The sequence below is a fragment of the Bos taurus genome, chromosome 26 (genome assembly GCF_002263795.3).
Source record: "Bos taurus isolate L1 Dominette 01449 registration number 42190680 breed Hereford chromosome 26, ARS-UCD2.0, whole genome shotgun sequence".
Lineage (NCBI taxonomy): Eukaryota > Metazoa > Chordata > Mammalia > Artiodactyla > Bovidae > Bos > Bos taurus.
The window spans coordinates 50,422,816-50,443,914 of record NC_037353.1 but is presented as its reverse complement, the minus strand read 5'-3'; the positions used below and the strand labels follow the sequence as shown (position 1 = coordinate 50,443,914).

Below are 21,099 nucleotides of genomic sequence, written 5' to 3'. Positions count from 1 at the left end.
CCCTGGGCTTACACTAGCCGCCCGCGCAGGACTGGGAGCCTCTCAGCCCCGTGGCGGGGCCGTCAGCCCAGAAGATCCTAGATCAGCGGTACCCAACTGTTTGGGCACCAAGGGCAGCTTCGTGGAAGACAGTTTTTCCGTGGGGAGGGTGGGCGTGGGGAGGGCGCTTCTGGGAAGATTCAAGCACGTCACGTTTATCGTGAACTTTGTTTCTGTTGTAGTTTTGTCAGCTCCACCTCCAATCATCAAGCAGCAGACCCTGGAGGTCGGGGACCTCTGCTCCAGAAGGTCATCAGCACTGCCTTAATCTGGATCCTCAGACAAAGCCCGGCGCGTGACCATCTCCCTGCTGTTTGCACTGGGTGCTTTTCCTGCTTTGCGAGAGTTGGGCTCCACACAGCCGCTTCCCCGGCTCTCACTCGGGCAGAGGCGGAATGGCTGCCGCTCCTGCTGGGACAACAGCAGAGGGTCCTCCGCGGACCCTCCGGTGCCTCCTCCCTGGCCCAGGTCTCTGCGGCCGCGACAGGTGGGCGGGCACCGAGAGCTGCCCTGGAAGGGATGCTCGCTCCGGCCCAGAGGCCCCCACTCTTGCTGGTCTGGATTGGTTCCTGCAACTTGGAAGCAACAAACAGATGGAAAATAACCCCTCCAACCAGAGGCTGCCTCCTCTGGCCTCTTAGATCAGGGTGGGTGAGTGTCCCTTCCCTGCGCCTGGGAAGGGGTCGGGGTGCTGCGGCTTTAGAGGCAGATGGTGACCATTCTGATCCGAGTTGAACGGACCCGGAGCAGTCCAGTGGGGCCAGGACCTGACTGCCTTTGGGGAAATAAGGTTTGTCTCTTTGCAAAGGTCTCATACAGAGGCAGAGCTTCTCCCAGCTGCTGTGCATATGAGGTCAGAGGTGCTGATGGGACGACGGGGGGCAGGGTCCCCAGAGGAGGGCGTGGTGAGCCTGCAGCTCTGGTTTCCCAGCATCATTATTGCCTGACTCCTCAGAGGGCTGATCAAAGGTGATCCAGGTATGTGCTCAGTGAAACCTACCCTTGTTTGCTGTTTGTTATCTAAGTTCCAGATTACTTTTTCTCCACCAAGTACTTGGTCCAGGTCCAGTCATGGGCCCACAACCAGGGTTTGGCCCTGGGATATCAGGTCCAGGCTTGTGGGTGGCCTTCCATCCTGAGCGCTGTGCCCTCTGAGGTGTAGTCCTGACCAAAGGGCCTCAGTCATTTGGTTGACTTTGCACAGGTGTGACATTGTCCACAATTATGAATATGGCCTAGGAAACCAACTGACCCATTGTTTTGGGTCATTTGAGCGGCTAAACGGCCATGTTAGGTTCTCATGCAATTTCCTGGGGAGTTGGCCAGCGAGAGGGCAGTGCGTTCAGACTCACGCTGAAGGCGTCTACTCAGCAGGTAAACATGGCCTCTTTTCTGGGGCCAAAGGACTGGTCCCACTGGCCTCCACTTCAGGCCAAACACCCCAGGCCCTTTGGGGTGAGAGGGGCAGAGTCCCTGCCCACACTGACCAGACACTGGGGAGGGCGCAGCGGGCTCTGAATCCATGCCCCAGGGGGCAGTGAGAACCTCACCGTCAACAGCCAGCCCCACAGCTGCCATTCTGCACGCAAGGGAGGTGGGTGGGAAGGGGGGCAGGGGGCACCTGCTTCTTACCTCCTGGAAGTCTGTGCTTAGTCGCTCAGGCATGTCTGACCCTTTGTGACCCCATGGACTGAAGCCCACCGGGCTCCCCGGTCTTTGAGATGTTCCAGGCAGGAGCACTGGGGTGGGTTGCCGTGTCCTCCTCCAGGGGGTCTTCCTGTCACAGGGATGGAAGCCACGTCTCCTGCGTCTCTTGTATTGGCAGGCAGATTCTTTAACACTGAGCCACCTGGGAAGCCCCCCTTGGAAACCCCCCCTGGAATGTCTGGAATGAGACAATATCCTGCCCCTCCTCCTCCTCCCCACAAAAGCCCAGCGCTGGGCTGACACTCACCCTAGCTGCCCTGTAATCAGCACAAAGTTGTTAACCAGAGACTCAAAAAGCAAACCTTTGATGATTTTACATCTCAAAACAGAATTCCTCCGGCACATCCATGGGCTGACTTTTACTGAATACATGTCCAAGGACTAGACTGAGTCCAGCTGGTTCATCTCCTGGAGGAGCTCACTTCCACGTCATCCAGACAGCTAAGCCACCTGCCCGCTGGCTGGGGGAGGGTCCCCAGGCTCAGACAGGCCGCCTCGGAGGAGGGCCTGGCTGCTTCAGAGCAAGGCTGTTTGTAGGACTTTGATGACTTCTCCCTCGTGACAGTGCACGGAGGGCCCAGGCACCGCGCGTCACCCAGCAGCGACACAGCGCTCGCTCTGAGTAACGTGCGCACCGTCTCCACTGTTCTTTCACACGAAAGAAGGAAAGTGAAAGAAAGTGAAGTCGCTCAGTCCTGTCCGACTCTGCGACCCCGTGGACTGTAGCCTACCAGGCTCCTCCGTCCATGGGATTCTCCAGGTGAGAATACTGGAGTGGGTTGCCATTTCTTTCTCCAGGGGATCTTCCTGACCCAGGGATCAAACCTGGGTCTCCTGCACTGCAGGCAGATGCTTTACCAACTGAGCCACCAGGGAAGCTCTTTCACATGAGCTCTGCAAATTTAAGGCACCATAACGTCACGGTCAATTATTTTATTCTAGGTGTTGCTGTTCAGTGGCTAAGGTGTGTCTGACTCTTTGTGACCCCACGGGCTGCAGCACCCCAGACTCCTGTATCTTCCACCACCTCCCGGAGTTTACTCCAACTCACGTCCATTGAGTCAGTGATGCCATCCAACCATCTCATCCTCAGTCATCCCCATCTCCCACCTTCAATCTTTCCCAGCATCAGGGCCTTTTCCAATGGGTCAGTTCTTCACATCAGGTGGCCAAAGAATTGGAGCTTCAGCTTCAGCATCAGTCCTTCCAATGAATATTCAGGACTGATCTCCTTTAGGATGGACTGGTTGGATCTCCTTGCAGTCCAAGGGATTTTCAAGAGTCTTCTCCAGCACCACACTCAGACAATGGCTGCTGGTGTGTGGGTCCACCTGCAGAGTCATTCCTAATTTTAGAGGAAAGTAAAGCTTTGCTGAGATCACATGTGCACCCGCTGTGACGTGTGCATCACACACGATTGCTTCACTCCTGTGACGTGTGCAGAGGCGTGCCACCAAGAAAATGCCTGCAAGGAACAGCTTTATTTCCTTTCGACTCTAAGCCTTGAGTGAGCTCTGAATCCAGTTTCCCCAAAGGGAAGCAGGTCGATGCTGCAAGCCATGGGTCTCGAGTCCCTGGCACAGTCCCGGGAGAATCTTCCGGAGGCTGGGAGGACCCAGGGATGAGGGAGAGAGACCTGAAGACCTGGCCCACAGCGGGGGGGTCTATCGGGGCTGGGGTGTCCATTGGCTGAGCTGCGGGCTGGGAGGGCTGGGGCAGCGTGACGAGGTTGAATGTGAGTTTCTCATGGGCTCCCTTGTTATTTCCTCAGGTAATGAAAGAGAAAACGTCAGGCTGGAGGCTGACCCAGATGGTGCTGGGGATGGGACCCCCTCCTGGTTGAACAACCCAGGTCAGAGCTGTCTACTGGCCTGGGCAGAGGTCCAGCTGGGCCCGTGGACCCCTTAAATCACACACTTAATGTTGTATGGGGGGTGAACACCGTGTCCTTCGGCTCTCAGGGCGGCCCTTGGATTTCAACAAATTCTCAGTGATGTCCAACCCCTTCCTCTAAACGGTAAGACCAGTGACGTGGAAACTGCTTATCAGATCCCCAGGGAAACATTGCGGTGAGAAACGCATGGGACGCACAATCACACGGGACGCAGAACGTTTGGAGCTGCAGGCAGAATCCGGCCGCATGTCACTAGATGGAGAGATGGGCCATGCCGTGACTGTTTCCAGTCTCTCAGGGCAACTAGATGGTTATTATTTGCCAATCAGACTCAGAAAATAGCACTGATACTCAGGACTGGGGAGAGGAGAGGGGCTTCACATAACCTACAGTCAGGACTGGGGAGAGGACAGGGGCTTCACATAACCTACAGTCAGGACTGGGGAGAGGACAGGGGCTTCACATAACCTACAGTCAGGACTGGGGAGAGGACAGGGGCTTCACATAACCTACAGTCAGGACTGGGGAGAGGACAGGGGCTTCATATAACCTATAGTCAGGACTGGGGAGAGGACAGGGGCTTCACATAACCTACAGCTGCTGCTTGCTGTTTAGTCACTAAGCCATGACTGATTCTTTGCGACCCCGTGGACTGCAGCCTGCCAGGCTCCTCTGTCCTTGGGTTTCCCCAGGCAAGATGACTGGAGTGGGTTGCCATTTCCTCCTCCAGGGAATCTTCCCAACCCAGGGATGGAACCTGCCTCTCCTGCGCTTGGCATTTGGATTCTTGACCTCTGAGCCACCTGGGAAGCCCCATAATCTACTAACAGGAGTGTAATTTGATACATAGGAGGATAATTCAGTGATTGTATCAGGAGTCGTGAGCACCTTAAACCTAGCAATCCCACCTTACGTCAACAGAGAGATGGACAGGATATTTGCCTGGGCCGTGTTCAGAGGCTAAAAAGTGAAGCCCACCTCAGCACCTGGCCACAGGGGTTGATCAAACCATGGCCCATCCACACCAGGGCATACTATACGGTGGGCAGGAAGGACGGGCTAGAAACACAGCTGCTGCCGGGAAACGGCTCATGGTATCATTGGCGTGAAGCTCTGCTGTTTTCAGCAGAATATTAGGGGCGGGAACCAGAATTTCACAGCTAACACGCTTCGTTCCTAACCACCCGCTCCTCCGATGGGGCACTCGGGGCGTGCACGATTTACTCTGTTTGTGAGGAAGGGGTTCAGGGCCCTACAGCAAGTAAGTCGGTGGTCAGACTGTGATCCCGGCTTCCTTCAGGCCTTACCCTTGGCTCCCTGTGTGCTGGGGACGGGTGTCTGAACCACGCCTCCCGGGAGCAGTGGATGAGACCAGAGACCTCCCACCCCACCTCCAGGGGGTCCTCCAGGAGACCAGTTACCATGGTCTCACACAGTGGGGTCACAGTCCACCTGCTGGCAGGGGCAGAGGGGGTCCAGGGGCCGCAGGGCGGGGAGGAGCCTGCCGTCTGGAAGCCCCTCCAGCCCCCACCTCACAGATCTCCCGTGTTTGGGCCTCTCCACCAGCAGGTGGGAAGGACGCAGACGTGTTCTCAGGGAGATGCTTCACGCCCGGAGAAATCCTCTCCAGGGTCTGCTGGGAAACGTCTCTCGCGTGTGCATCCACGGGGAGGCGTGCGTGTCCTTTCCCCATCTGCTCGTGGAAGACAGCCGTCCAGGTCTTGGGTCTGCTGTTACTGGTTTCTATAAACAGCTCCTTACAAAAAGGAGGCTGTCACCTAAACAATTCACGTTTCTGAGAGAGCTGATGCATTTTCCAATGATAACGGTTCTCTTTTAATGTCAATCCATTAAAAACCAGGATTTGTGTCTCTGTGGGTAAGTGTCCCCATGGTCTGGGAGAAAACCGCGGTGGTGGGGTGGGTGGTGGGGCTGAGGATGCGCACAGGGCATGCCCCCGGGCCCCCAGGAGGTGGTGCTCGGCTTCCGGGTGTTTGCAGGACAGGTAATCACACCGCCAGGGGGCCCGGCTGGTGTGGAGCTGGTCTGCTCTCTCCACCAGGCTCCGGGTCTTGGTGGAGTCCTTTGGGTCTCCGCATCCTGAGTGGCAGAAGTGCATGTGCTTACTTCAGGGGTGTTCTCTCTCCTCCCGAGGTCTGCGCTCAACTGCCCATCTCCCAGACAAACCAGGGGGGATGGGTCAGATGCCACCTGCGTTTGGTTTGGAAACGAAGCAGAGGGGACGGACTCTCTCAACGTTACTCAACAAACCCGCCTGAGGAGGTGGCCAGGCTGAGGCTGGCGGGGACAGGAAGCAGAGGGATGCTCCACCGGCCCGCAGGATGGCTGGCTCTTTCTCCACCTTGTAAGCATGAGGAGAACCAGCAGCTCCCCAGGAGAGCTGGCCCAGGTGTGTGGGCGATGCATTTTAGAAACTGCAGGTGTGGGCTGGTGGTGAAGAACCCGCCTGTCGATGCGAGACACAGGAGACACGGGCTCCATCCCTGGATCGGGACGATCCCTGGAGAAGGAAATGACGACCCCTCCAGCCTTCTTGCCTGGAGAATCCCATGGACAGAGGAGCCTGGTGGGCTGCCATCAACAGAGTTGCAAAGAGTCAGACATGACAGAGTGAGCACTCATGGTTAAAAAGTGGAATAATCGTGTGATCTGAACACAGACATACGTTAAATGTCAGCATTTACGAAAACGTTAATATTTGTTTACAAATAAGTTAATATGCTTTCAACAAGTTACATTCAAATGACAACTCCATATTCCTGAAGGAGGGAGGTGAGTGTTTTTATAGGACGAGTGCCTTCTGGACACCTCTCTCGTGGTGAGGAATCTGTGTAGCTGGGGGGCTCTCACTCTTGAGTAGTGGGGGACAGACCCTAAGGGGCACAGTGCCCACTTCCATGTGACACTGAGTGAGTGGGGAGGCCTCCAAGAGATGAGATTTCAGGAGCTAAACACGGCCTCCAGCCAGCAGCCAGGCAGAAGCTGAGTCCTGCAACTGCGAGGCAGTGACTGGCCCCTGTGTGAACCTGGAAACAACCCCTCCCTGCAAGTCAAGCCCCCAGAGGGGAATGCAGCAACACCTCGGCTCCAGCCTGGGACCCCGAGCGGGGAAGCTGCTGAGCTGTGCCCAGCTCCGTGATCCCCTGGAGAAGGGATAGCCCACCCACTCCAGTATTCTTCAGCTCCCCTTGTGGCTCAGCTGGTAAAGAGTCCGCCTGCAGTGCGGGAGACCTGGGTTCAATCCCTGGGTTGGGAAGATCCCCTGGAGAAGGGAAAGGATACCCACTCCAGTGTTCTGGGCTGGAGAATTCCATGGGCCGTGCAGTCCATGGGGCCACAAAGAGTTGGACGCGACTGATCGCCTTTCGCTTTCACGCCCGTGAGGCAGTGCGTGTGCCGAGCTGGGTGTGCTCTGTCCCCTGGCACAGGACACGGGCACGCCTCCCACGGGGCAGGACCAGCCTCACAGGGGCTAGCTGCAGTGCCCTGGGCAGCCTTCTGGGGTGGGCACACGGCCTGGGCAGGTCCACACAGGAGGATTTAGTCTGTCCCCAGGATCCGGGCCTTCACGAGCCCTCCGGCGGGCCGGGCCCTCTGTGCCAGCTTCCCAGGATGTGAGAGCCTGGCCTGCATCTCCTCAGACGTGTTCATCACCGTGGTGAGGAGCCCCCAGGCTCCCGGTGTGGGGGGAGTGCAGAAGTGGCCGGCACATCCCTGGTGAGCAAGGTTAGGGTGAGTTGAGGCCATGAGAGTGAAGCCCCACGAAGGGATCGGGGTCCTCATTAGAAGAGGAAGAGACCCGAGAGCTCTGTCCCTCGGCTGCGTGAGCCCACAGTGAGAAGACGGCCGCCTGCAGGTCAGCAAGGGCCCTCACCAGACACGGAGTTTGCCTGCACCCTGATCGCAGACTCAGCCTCCAGACTGCAAGGAATAAACGTGTGTCCTTCGGGCCTCCCAGCCTGTGCTCCGTTATAGCGGCCACGCTGACCGAGACGGGGATCCCCCGATTTGCAGCTGCCGTGAGAAGGCCAGGGCGCCAGCCCTGAGCTCTGGCGTCAGGACGCGGGGTGTGCAGGACACCGTGTGTGCAGGACGCGGCGTCAGGACACGGGGTGTGCAGGACGCTGGGGTGGCAGAGCCTTCCCCTTCTCTGGTTTCCACCATGTCTGTTGTGAAGAGCAGAGGGTGGGGACGGTGGCATGGCTGACGCTGGGCACCGTTTAACACCTTCTCTGCCCACTGCAGGTGGCACGTTTGGTCCAGCTTGTTCCAGAGCAGGCCGAGGCCAGCTTTGAAGGGCAGGCTGCCCCCGTGCAGGCTGCCACTGGGATGAAGGTGCTGCTGAGGGATCCTGAGGGACCTCTGCCAGGAATGAGGGCGAGTGAGCCTCATAGCAGGGTGTCAGTCCAGACAAAATGCAGACTTTCAAGCAATTATGATCAACGAGGAGTCTGTTACTGCCTCTTCGACACCCTGCCATCCGCCTTTAACCAGCAGTGCGTGGTCAGAGATGCCACGGTCAATGGCTGGAACCCACAGTTTCCCTCCTCCCGCCCACCTGACCGACTCTTACTGGGCCATGGCCTTGACCTCTCCCTCATTTGAAAAATGATCGGTTAAAATGTTCTTTTTTTCCCTTCTCACTGCCGTCTTCACTAAAGAAATACACATGAGTTTCCCGCAATTTGGAAAGCGAGTCACAGTAAGAAAACAGAATCACCTGCAGAGCCTGTGACGGGCCTGTTTCGCTTTGTGCCCATTCAGCCTTGTTCTCTGACTTGTGTACGTGTCAAAAGGTGCTCTCATTGCACGCGCGATTTTGTGACTCTTTTCTCCTAATGACACATCACGGACACCCGCAGCAGGATCGCGTGTTCTTCTGCCGCACCATTTTTGCTGGTTGCCTGGAGTCCGTTGCTCTGAGTCGACTGGTTTATCATCTACTTTGTCCCCTGCTGCTGGACACTGGGTATTTCCAGGGCTTGTTTCCATGCTATAAGTGACCCTGCAGCAAACACCCCCTTTGGAGGAATCTCTGAAGAAAGCAGATCTTCCTAAGGATGGGCCTCTGGAAGCTGTCCGTTCCCCAGAATCTCTCTCCCTCACTGGCTCCCGTGACCCGCACTCTCAACCTCTTTGCATCTGTGCCTGAAACCCTCTCTGTTGGCTCTTTGGCCTCTACTGTCCTTCCTTCAAAACTGACCCTCAGAACACCGTCCTGGCCGTCTCCTCTCATGTCCATCGCTGCCTCTGTATGTAAGTCATAAACCAGAATACCAGGGCTCCGTTCAGTGCAGGGTCTCCAGACTGTAGGGAGGACCCCTGCCCCACGCAGTCTGGTTTTGCTCTCGTGTGTGAAGCCTGGCTCCCTGTGGGTTCCTCTGGGCTGGGAGGGGCCACAGAAACACAGGGACACGGGAGCCAGGAGAGCAGCACGGAGACTCAAGAAGGTAGAGAGACAGCCTGGCTGACCCGCAGATTCCAGCCTTCATCTGAGTCTCTGCTGCGTGAGGCTGAGCCTGCTCCCGGGGATAAAGGGTGTCCAACGCCCTTGGAGGTACAGGGCTGACTGAGGCCACGTTAGAGCTGGCGTAGAATGATCTCAGGCACAAGGACCGGTGTCTACATCTACGTTCTGTGCTGAAATGATGTTCCAAGTTTCTAAGGTAAGTTTCCCTGAAAGCTGTAGGACTGAACTCCACGATCCTGCCAGTGAAAATCTTAAACAAGTCCGTGTGACCTCCTGTAACGAGTACTACAGTCCTTTCCTGGTTCACATCCCTGTAACCATGTTCCAGCGATGGTAACCCAGGAAAGAGCCGAAAAAGAGACCCTGACAGCTCTGCTTCTGAGCAGGATGGGGTGATAAGGACCACACTGAGCTGTAAGGACCACACAGGACTGAAGCACCGCACCAGAGCACACGACACAGCGTCTGGAAGACATCTGACGTTAGAGGCTCCACACAGGACAGTGACCCGAGAAGCAGCAGACGAGGCGGGCTGCAGCTTCTCCAGCTCACGGCCGGAAGGCGCTTCCTGAAGAGGATAGCGGGGAGGAGCCCTGTGGGCTTCCTGTGCTGAGGCGGCTGAGCTGGACTCGGGGTGGGGGACCGAGGTGGCCAGAGTTCACAGGGCAGAATGTGGAGAGGAGACGGCTGTGCACCTAGAGAACTTTGGAGGCTTTCAGAGGACTCCACCCTAGTCTGCAGTTGAGTCGATGCAAACGCGAGGAAACCTCCCGAGGCCAGAAAAAGACCCCAAAGGAAGAAACCAAACAACTCCAGACATGAAGTCACAGAAGACTGTCACCTGTCCCCGTCCTCAGCAGCCAGAGGGGGCCACCTCATAATCCATGGGGCATCTGGTGGGGGCCCTCAGGAGGGTTTTGACTGTTTGGAAAAATCGGCCCCAGAGAGAGCACTGCTGTTGCCACCTAATGTATCTTAAAAGCGAGGATTTGAAGGTTCAAACTTTTCTCAAGTAACTTAGCTGCACCCTGAATAAAGAGCAGGACTGTTTATAGGAACACAAAAGTATAGAGCACCCAGCAGAACGAACGCACAATGCCCGGTGCCCCATCAGACATTACCACCTCTTCAAAGGCATGGGAAAAAGCAGCCCTCGTGGGGAGAAAATAAACAGAAACTGATGCAGAAGTGACGCATGATGGAACTAGAAGACGGAGGCAGGAAACAGTTAGGACCAGATTCGTGCCTTCAGGAACGGGAGCATGGCAAGTAGAGTCATCGAATGGACACATCTGATTCCAACTCGTGGAGGCAAAGGCTGCAGGATTTGAGCTGAGAACAATGAACTGGATGGGGCATTCTACATCAGACATCAATTAAGTAACGGACATTAATATCTAATTGTGTTAGATATTGCATTTGTAAACTTGGAGTCACATGAGCAGAAATCATCCAAAAGGAACGTAAAGAGACCAAAAAGTGAATAAGGCCATGGTAAAAACTCAAGTCACCTAATAGACTTGTAACTAGGATCCCGGAGAGACGGAAAGGATAAGAAAGTATTTAAAGGAGCGATGGCTAATAACTTTCTGATTTGTTGAAAGCTGTGAACTCACAGAATCCAAAAACCTTAACAAACACCAAGGATGAGAAACATGAATAACATTATATGGGGTGTGTCATAGTAAAGTTGTTTAGAAGCAGTATTAAATAACAAAAGCAGCCAGAGGCAAAAAATACACGTATGTACAGAGAAACCGAAGAATCACGGCAGGTTCCTCGTTGCAAACAGTGCAGGCTAAAGGGCAGTGGAGGAAATTGTTAGAGCACGAAGAAGAGAAAAGTCCACTAATCTGGGATTCTCTACCGCTGAGACTACCTGTGAAGACTTTGTCAGACACGTGAAAGAGAGAGAGAATCACCAGCCGATCCACACCAGGAGAGACACCGAAGACGCAGAAAGGAAGCACTGCCAGATGGAAGTGCCCACTTACATGCAGTGCCAGACGTGGCCGCTACACGGACACATATAAACACGCCACACGGACACATGTAAACACGCCACACGGGCACATGTAAACACGCCACACGGGCACATGTAAACACGCCACACTGACACATGTAAACACGCCACACTGACACATGTAAACACGCCACACGGACACATGTAAGCACGCCACATGGGCACATGTAAACACGCCACACGGGCACATGTAAACACGCCACACGGACACATGTAAACATGCCACACGGACACCTGTAAACACGCCACACGGACACCTGTAAACACGCCACACGGACACATGTAAACACGCCACAAGGACACCTGTAAACACGCCACACGGACACATATAAACACGCCACACGGGCACATATAAACACGCCACACGGGCACATATAAACACGCCACACGGACACATGTAAACACGCCACACGGACACCTGTAAACACGCCACACGGACACCTGTAAACACGCCACACAGGCACCTATAAACACGCCACACGGACACCTATAAACACGCCACACGGACACCTATAAACACGCCACACGGACACCTATAAACACGCCACACGGGCACATAGAAACACGCCACACGGGCACATATAAACACGCCACACGGGCACATAGAAACACGCCACACGGGCACATATAAACACGCCACACGGGCACATATAAACACGCCACACGGGCACATATAAACACACCACACGGACACATAGAAACACGCCACACGGGCACATATAAACACGCCACACGGGCACATATAAACACGCCACACGGACACATAGAAACACGCCACACGGACACATGTAAACACGCCACACGGACACCTATAAACACGCCACACGGACACATGTAAACACGCCACACGGACACATGCAAACACGCCACACGGGCACATATAAACACACTTTATTCTTTGCATTTAAATATTTTAAAAAGATAACTGATTGTTTAAAGCGAAAATAAGAATGAAATATTGGGAGTTTGCAATATAGGCAGAAGCAAAATATATGGAAAGGAAGGCTAAAGGGGAGAAATCAAAGTATTCTATAGTGAGGTTTTCATAACCTGAACAAGAACGTCATAAAGATATATATATACATATTTATATATAATAAGCCCCGAAGTTGTCACCAAAAGAGCAAAACAAAGAGTTGTAGTTAATAATCTGAAGGAGGAGATAAAGTCGAATCATAATAAATACTAAACTCAAAGAAAAAAGGAACAAAGAACCGATGAGACAAGCAGAAAAAAATAGAAGGCGTAGACTCAAACTTAATAATCAAAATAACTATCCTAAATGAAAATTGTTTAACTGCCCTAGTTAAAGAGCGGAGATTGTTAGACTGAATTTTAAGAAGCAATATCCAACTATAAACTACTTACAAGAAACATAGTTTAAATAGAAAGACACAAATGCATTGAAAATAAGATGGTGGAAACAAATATACCATATTAATGCTCTTCCATGTAAAGCTGTATCAGTGTATTAACCTCAAAGTAGATTTTGGAGGAAAAAAACATAGCCAGGGATAAAGGAGTTCATTTCGTAATGTAAAAGGGCTAATTCATCAAGAAGATGAGACAGTCCTAAGGTTTATGTACTTAATAACAGAGTTTCAGAATACAGAACGCAAACAAGGATAGAATTGCAAAGGAAAACTTTCTACACCCAGTACTTAATTCAGGTGAATCATGGACATAGGTGTTAAACTATAGCAGAAGACAATATAGGAGATAATTTTTGTCTTCTTAGGTAGGTAAACATTTCTTCTTATTGTTGTTCAGTCACTGAGTCATGTCCGACTCTTTATGACCCCATGGACTGCAACACTCCAGGCTTTTCTGTCCTCCACTATCTCCAGGTGAAGTGAAAGTCGCTCAGTCGTGTCCGACTCTTTGTGACCCCATGGACTATACAGTGCATGGAATTCTCCAGGCCAGAATACTGGAGTGGGTAGCCTTTCCCTTCTCCAGGGGATCTTCCCAACCCAGGGATTGAACCCGGGTCTCCCGCACTGCAGGCAGATTCTTTGTCGGCAGAGTTACAGGGAAGCCCTGTCGTCTCCCAGAGTCTGCTCAGGTTCATGTCCACTGAGTCGGTGATGCCCCATCTCATCCCCTGTCACCCCTCCTCCTTCTACCTCCAACCTTTCCCAGCATCAGGGTCTTTTCCAATGAGGTGGCTCTTCGCAGCAGGTCACCAAAGTATTGGAGCTTGATTTCCTTTAGGACTGACTGGTTTGATTTTGCAGTCCAAGAGACTCTCAAGAGTCTTCTCCAGCACCACAGTTTGAAAGGATCAATTCTTCGGCGCTCAGCCTTCTTTATGGTCCAGCTCTCACATCCATACATGACTACTGCAAAAGCCATAGCTCTGATGACACAGACTTCTGTCAGCAAAGTGATGTCTCTGCGTTTTAATATGCTGTCTCGGTTTGTCATAGCTTTCCTTCCAAGGAGAAAGTGTCCTTTAATTTCATGGCTACAGTCACTGTCTGCAGTGATTTTGGAGCCCCCCAAAATAAAGTCTGACACTTTTTCCACTCAGTCCCCTTTTATTTGCCATGAAGTGATGGGACCAGATGTCATGTTCTTCATCTCGATTGTGGTGGTGACCTCCTGGATATGTGCATTTCAAAACTTATCAAGCTGTACATCTCAAATACAGCAGACATACCAAAGGTCAGTTGCTGCTGCTAAGTCACTTCAGTTGTGTCCGACTTTGTGTGACCCCACAGATGGCAGCCCACCAGGCTCCCCCGTCCCTGGGAGTCTCCAGGCAAGAACACTGGAGTGGGTTGCCATTTCCTTCTCCAATGCATGAAAGGGAAAAGTGAAGGTGAAGTCGCTCAGTTGCGTCCGACTCTTCGCGACCCCATGGACTGCAGCCCACCAGGCTCCTCCGTCCACAGGATTTTCCAGGCAAGAGCACTGGAGGGGGGTGCCATCGCCTTCTCCGATATCCCGTGGTAAAAGGCAAAGAGTGAGAATTTCAAAGAGCCACTTGTTAGTGCATCAAAATATTGATCAACACCCAGTTCTTTCTGATGCACAAGCCTTCTACTGCACCTGGCCCGACTGTCCAGGAGGGAACCCAGCAGCTGCTGTCTCCTGTCACAGCCGCAGAGGGGGTCCTGAGGATGTGGAGGGAAGAACAGCTGTCATAGCAGCTTGGGCGCCGCCCCGGTGACCACCCCCGCACAGCAACTCTGAGATCTCCCCACCCACCGGCTCCCGCCGCCGCTTTGCAATCAACCAAGTGTGAAGGTCATCTTCACCCCTCAGTTGCAGCACGGGTCACCCTGAAAACAGAAGGGAAAACACAGAAGCCTGCGAGATGACTTAGGTGGAAACTGCTGCCTGTGAGTTATGGTTTTAATTAAGAGCTTTTTAAGCTTTAATTAAAAAGGTACATGAGCATTCAGTATTTAAGAAAAATGCCTTTGTGTTTGGGTCAATTGAATAACATAAAATAAAATGAGATACATATTTCTAGTCAGAAGCTTCACATAAGAAAGCAGTGTACATAATTAAAAAGTAAATTTAAACTGATTTGGGCATAAAGGCTTTCTAATGGGGGAAGATGGCTGCAGGGAATATTATTTTCCTTATTGCAATATAGCAGGGCATCTGATCCACGCGTTAATAAGGCTGCTTCCTGGGATGGGTGCGGAGGCAGGAATATGAGCGTCCACCAGAGGGTGTAAGTGATGCCCAGAGATGGTCCTGGAGCCCGCAGAGAGTCCCTGCCTGGGTTTTTGCTCGGTTACTCTTGGCTTCCTGTTGTCCTTGGCACCTGTTTGCTGCTCAGACTGAACCACAGTGAACAGCTCTAGGTCAAAGGTTTGCTTAGTAGCACACGAACCTACCGTGTAATCGAGCTCAGGGTCAGGAGGAGGGAGAGAAGCCTGAGGAAAGTCACTTTTTGGGCCCAAGGTCACGTGTGAGGCCTTCAGAGCCAGAGCTCCGGACTGGAGATGCTGCTGCCTTTGCTCTGGGTTGGGGGAAGGTCAAGGCACCTGTGTTTGGGCTCAGGCCCACCCCAGAAGGAGTGAGGCACCAGGGTGGGTGACCCCAAGACACAGGCTTTCTTGCACGTGTGTATTCTGGACCCACAGGCCCGTTGCACAAGGAGGGCTGAGGATGTCAGTGCTGTGAGCCCTGAGCCTTAGCTCAGGATGGCACTGCAAGGTCACTCCGAGGACTGCAGAGCCCTGGGGGCTGCCAGTGTCTAAAGGGCCCTGCCGTCTGTGGGTGGCTCACCCACGGGCAGCCCCATGCAGTTTCACAGGCTGGACTTCTGCACACACATCGTCCTCCCATGCCTGCTCCTGAGCAGGACCTGGGAAGTTTCTGGAAGGCCTCAGGCTCCTGAGCACCACTGCGATCCCATCTTCAGGGCTCTCGTTGGCAGCGTTACCCAGAAGCTCAGTAACAACATTGACCCTCATCGGGCCTGAGGCCGCTCACGCAGGCAGACTTTCACGTTCATCCTCAGGATTACTTGCTGGGTCTTTTCTGGCCTCCTGGACACTCCCCAGGGGCTGGCAGTGTCCTATCCACCCCTTTCTCCTGACTCCTTGGCACCTGCTCAGGAATCCACCCCTGCTTGGCTTTGGGGTCAGCTTCTGATGGACTGGACTTCCCCCTGGGGCAGATGGTCAGCACCACTGACCCAGCTTGAGCCTGGCTGATCCCCACTTGAAGGAGTCATGCATTTAGGAGAATGGACTTTACTGATGAGGGAACCATTTGCTTCCTACTTGGGCAACAAAAGGATGTATCAGACACACTGCCTTCAGAGGACAAGCTCGACTTCTCCAGGTAACCATCTGCTCACCCTCTCGATGGGATGCTCTGCACACCTTCGGAACCGGTTCCCACCCACCTGCAGTTCCATGTGTGAGGTTTAAGACGCCTGCTTGCCTTTCCTTGTCAGTTACTTTTTGTTTCACTTTCTGGTACTCGGTGACTCTGCTGCTACTACTGCTGCTAAGCCACTTCAGTCGTGCCCGACTCTGTGTGACCCCAGAGATGGCAGCCCACCAGGCTCCGCTGTCCCTGGGATTCTCCAGGCAAGAACACTGGAGTGGGTTGCTCTGTGACTTTAAAGCAGAACAAATACCAGAGAGAAAAAGCATCGAAACCTCGCAGGGATTCTATGCATCTCCAAGGCCTGTCCAAAATACTGCCTTTCTAAACTGTGATTTCTGCTTGCTCATCACGTGCAAATCAGGCCTCAGGAGCTGAACAGACCGCTATTATGGAGCAAAACACAACTCATTCCAGGAAGGCTGGCTTCCCAATTCAGCACCAGTTTAAAAGGCTGAAGGAGGGTCGTAACTTAACTCAGGTAAAGGGTGGTTCCGGCCCCACCCTAAGTTATCTCAGCAGGTGTCTTCTATGCAGGATTCTACTCCCTGAGGACAGAGGACAGAAGCTCAGCTTGGCAGCGGGAAAGGGCATGTTGTTTATTGTACTTCTCACCTCCTGGACCACAAATCACACATGAAGACATAAATTGCCAAACATTTACATCACTGAGCAGCTGGAAAATCGGTTTGTTTTTCAAATCACACTTGTGATAAGTGGTGGAAGATAAACACCAACTGTTGGACTCCTTAAGACAAATATAATGCTTCATAACTAAATGGGGACCATATGACAAAGAACTGACATATCAGCTTTCAAAAATTGTCTGTGCCTGGCGCTCTAACATCCCAAACTACCTGGGTCTTTTGTTGTTCAGTCATTAAGTTGCGTCCGACTCTTTATGACCCCCGTGGACTGCAGCACGCCAGGCCTCCCTGCCCTTCACCATCTCCTGGAGCTTTCTCAGGCTCATGTCCATCGAGTCAGTGATGCCATCCAACCATCTCATCCTCTGTCGTCCCCTTCTCCTCCTGCCTTCAGCGTTTCCTAGGTTTTCAATTACTAGCAGAAAACCTAGGTCACTTGGACCTGATGAAAATCGTGGAAACTTCCTCTTGCCAGGCCCTAGAGGGCGGGTCTGCAGAGGGAGAAGGGGGAGGGAGGGAGAACACAGTCTTGGGGCAGCTCCTGGACAAGAAGCTCGGTACCTGAGGGGTGGGGTCTGGGGCTGTAGGGTGAACCTACCTTTTAGCCCTCTCCACTGCTCCTTAGCTCTGCAGCCTTGGCCACAGCCACTCTGGGGAGCCTCAAATTCATGGTCTCTAAAACGGGAGAAAAGCGTTAATGAGCATGGGGGTTTAGCATCAAGGCGGGAAATGTGACCCCACCTCCTTCCTGTTTGAATCTCTAGAAAAGAAGTTTTGCAGCTGAGGAGAAACCTAGGGAACTGGGTCAGCGAGAATTGTGGCATAGGGAGTTCCAAGGGCTGGGCAGCCACAGAAACACCAAAAAAACAAAACAAAACAAAAAAACCAAACAAAAGAGAGAGATGGAGGAGAAAACAGTTGGAGTCCAGACGTTGTCAGAACTCTGCAAAATAGTCAGAGGCTTAGGACAACCACGTGGATGCTGTGTGAACACTGCAAGCCTTGGTCCAGGTTACAGAAGTGAGTCCAGCCCCCTGGATGGACGACAAGTGTTCATTCAGACTACTGCTCATAAGCACGACTAGATGCTGCATCTCTGGGAGGGCCTCCTTCCCTGAACCTTGCCCAGGAGCCCCAGGGACTTTGCCCTTTGAGCTCCAGGATTTTGCTGGCAGCTGCAGGTGTGGTCATTCCTGAGGACAATGAAGTCAGGTTGCTGACCCAGGGGGCGCTGGTGCCAGCAGCTGTACTGGGACAGGAGAGCTGGGCAGTGGCCTTCAGGGCCCGAGGGCAGTGGGGTGCCCTCCCAGGCTGCTCTGTGTGTGAGCTGGGGCACAGTTCCTGACTCTGACCTTGGTATGGCCTTGGCTTTCCCAACACGTGAACTGCCTGGCGTTGGACACCAGGCTCTGTTGGGAGTGAAGGACCTGGGCAGGTTCCGTGGACACAGCCCTGGGCACCTCCTCTTCCCGGGCACGGCCGTGTTGTTGGGAAAAGCAGAGTCCATCTCCTTTGCTGGGAGGCTTGACCCTGAGTCGCAGGAGCGTTGGAAGCCGCCCATCTGCTTGTCCTTTAATCACAGCAGCGCTGGGGCCCTGATTGCTAATCAGGAGCACGGTGGAAGCACGGCTGTTGATAGATTGCCATCAAAGCGCTGCTTTCTGTCTCAGGAGCAAGCGAGCCCTTGATGTGCCCATGAAACTGTTATTTGTATGGGACGAGTCAACGAAAACAAACAAACAAAAAACCACTGCTGAAATATCACATCTTTTCAAAGGCAGATACGGCAACAGCTTCTCAGTGGGGGGAGTGGGTTGGGTGGCGGGGGTTGGGGTGAGATGAAGTCTGGGCTCTGGGTGGTCCCAGGGTCCTGGTTCCCCGATGAGTCACCCACTGTCTCAGAAGGTGGTGCCCATGGCACCCGTGACTCGAGTTGGATGGAGCACGGGTTTAAAGTCCGCTCGGCTGCCAACTGCCTGTGTGCCTGTGGGCACTTCACAGACCTTCTGCCCCTTTAAACTGGGGGCACAGAGCTGCTGACTCCAGAGTCTGGGCAGGAGTGGGAGGGGAGGGCGAGACCCCTGGCCTAGATGTGCAGCCAGCAGTCACCACGCGGCTCTGATGGGCTCGGGAGGTGTATCTGACCCCTGCCTCCAGGGCTGCCTCTCACGCGGAGGGAGCACAGCCTCAGTTGGCAGCCAGGCACACGCTTGTCTCCTGGGGCGGCCGCTGGAGAAGGCAGGTCCCTGCTGATCTCCCCCGGGGCTTGGGCTCCTCCTCCTGCCTGACCCGTTGGGGATCCAGCTGAGCAAACGCAGAGAGAAGCAGGTAGAATGGTACTTGCTGGGCGGAGCCCATCCACGCGTCAGTTACCTGCTAAAACGACAGCTTGTCAGACGGCCCGCGTGGCCCCGGTGGCCCCCATGCGGTGACCCCCAGTTTCTCCGTCAGGGTCCTGACCTCGGCTCCAGGTGGTCCCCGCCTGGCAGCCCCTGACGTGGGCCCCGGGCCTGCGTGCAGCACACCCGTTCTCGGCCCCCTCACCTGCAGGGTCCACACGCCCGCATGTCCCCTGCCGCCCTCGCAGGCCCCAGGCCTCGGCCTCCCTCCTACTCACCCCTTGAGCCTGCGCACCTGGTGACCTGCCGCGGGGTCTCAGTGCACGCAGGCAGGGCAGGTGGTCCCCTCCTTCTTGCCTCGGCCTGGGTGGCCCTGGCTCCCGGAAGCTGCTCAATAAATGGCTGTTTGGGTGACGCTCTGCCCACCCTGACTTCCCACTCTGGGTTCCAGACTCTGCCGAGGCCCCGGGCTTGCATCAGTCACGGTCTAGTTGTCTCTATGAGCCCGGCTCTGTTCCAGGCCTCTGCCCTGCACGTGACCTGCTGCCTGTGGCCAACCCACACCCGCTGCAGGGCCTGCTCTCTCCCGCTCCAGGCCTCTGAGGGTTGGAGTGCCCGTCCCCTCTCCTGGGGGGCCAAGCCCACCGGCGGGGCTGTGGACACGCCTGCAGCAGGTTCCGGTTGCTCCCTGCTGCCAACGTGCATTCTTCCTGTGCTCATGGGCGGGCCTGCCTCCGCGTGGGGCCTCCCAGCAGTGTTCCTCGGTCACATCCAGTGGTCAGGCAGGCGAGCAGTGGAGGCTTCAGGAGGCGGGAAGACCTGCGTCCCACGTGTCTGTCCTCTGAGGAGCCCCCAGACCCTCGACTTGGGCCACAGATGCTGCCCTTAAATCCAAAGCTTGGGTCCAGACATCCCCCTGCCCCGTCCTGTGGGACCCACAAGCACGTCGTCCTGGCAACCAACTGCCCGCCATCCCGGGAAGCCCCACAGAGAGGCAGAGCTCTCCAGAGATGGAGACAGAAATGGGATTAGGACCCAGTGGGCCACATGAAAGGAGCCGGCTCCTCTGGTGCTGGCTGCGGATGCAGGTTTCCATGGCAACCGATAGTGCTGGGCAGGGAAAGGGGGCCGTGGGGCTGGTGGCTCCATCTCTGCTGGCGGAGGGGTGTGGGTGAGCTCAGGCCTGGAGGCCGGGCAGGGCTGGCACAAGGATGCTGCAATTAGAAAGTGGAATTTTTCATCTTTAAAAGAGAGGGAAAAAATCTAAGCTTTTTCCATACATAAAAGTTTTAATTATGCGAGTAGCAACACTTAAACACTGTGTTTTGATTCAGAAATGTCACAGTCCTTTCACTTAGGTGTGGAAACTGTGGTGTCCGTGCTGGAAGGGGCGTGGCAGGAAGTGCTCCTCTGTGGTCGGGGGCGATGTCACCCTCTGCACGGCTGCTCTTCTCTGCTGCCGCCCGGTGCTCCTTACAGCCAGGCCCTGTGCTGGCTGCTCAGGTGGCCCATGCTCTCCTTCCTTCTCCTCTCCCCCTCACTCTCCTTCTCCCTCTCTTTTCCTTTATTCATCCCATTCCTTTCCTATTCTTAGAGGAGAGAGAGCTGCTTGGAGAGCTTAGGTACCTTGCTGGCATTAGGTGTGAGCTTGGGAAGACTGCTCTGCCCTGGTCCCAGTGCCTAGCGCCCTGTGCGGGCCCTCTAGGTTCAGGACCCCAGGTGTGGGTCCCCAGGTGCAGGTCGCCAGGTGCAGACCCCCCAGGTGCAGGCCCCCACATGTGGGTCTCCAGGCGTGGCGCCCCCGGCGCAGGCTGCCCCGGAGCAGGCCCTGGGCAATGCTTTCCCATGTCTCCAGGAACTGTCTGGACGTTTGTGTCCAGAGTCTGGTGGGGGATTGGGCTGCCTCCATGGGGGGTGGGATGAAGAGTGGGATGCGGGATTGAAGGGCTCTGGCCGCCTGGGGCGCACCCTCTCCCCTCCTCCTGAGCTGTGGAGCCCTCTCACTGGCCCTGGGGGCGGGTGACCCACAGTGCTCATGGGCTCGGGGGAGATGACCCCTGGAGCAGGCGACTCTAGCTGGCCATCTCTGAAAGCCGCTCCTG

The 21,099-nt window shown here is 54.5% G+C and overlaps 1 protein-coding gene and 1 non-coding gene across 2 annotated transcripts in view; one reads left to right on the top strand and one right to left on the bottom strand.

Annotated features, from left to right (window-relative positions):
- The window catches only part of TCERG1L (transcription elongation regulator 1 like), a 478,247-nt gene that overhangs the window by 128,976 nt on the left and 328,172 nt on the right, over window positions 1-21,099 (top strand). The gene's annotated exons all lie outside the window — the stretch shown is intronic.
- TRNAC-GCA (transfer RNA cysteine (anticodon GCA)) lies at window positions 2,550-2,622 on the bottom strand. The gene has a single exon. It is a non-coding gene; the product is annotated as a tRNA-Cys (tRNA).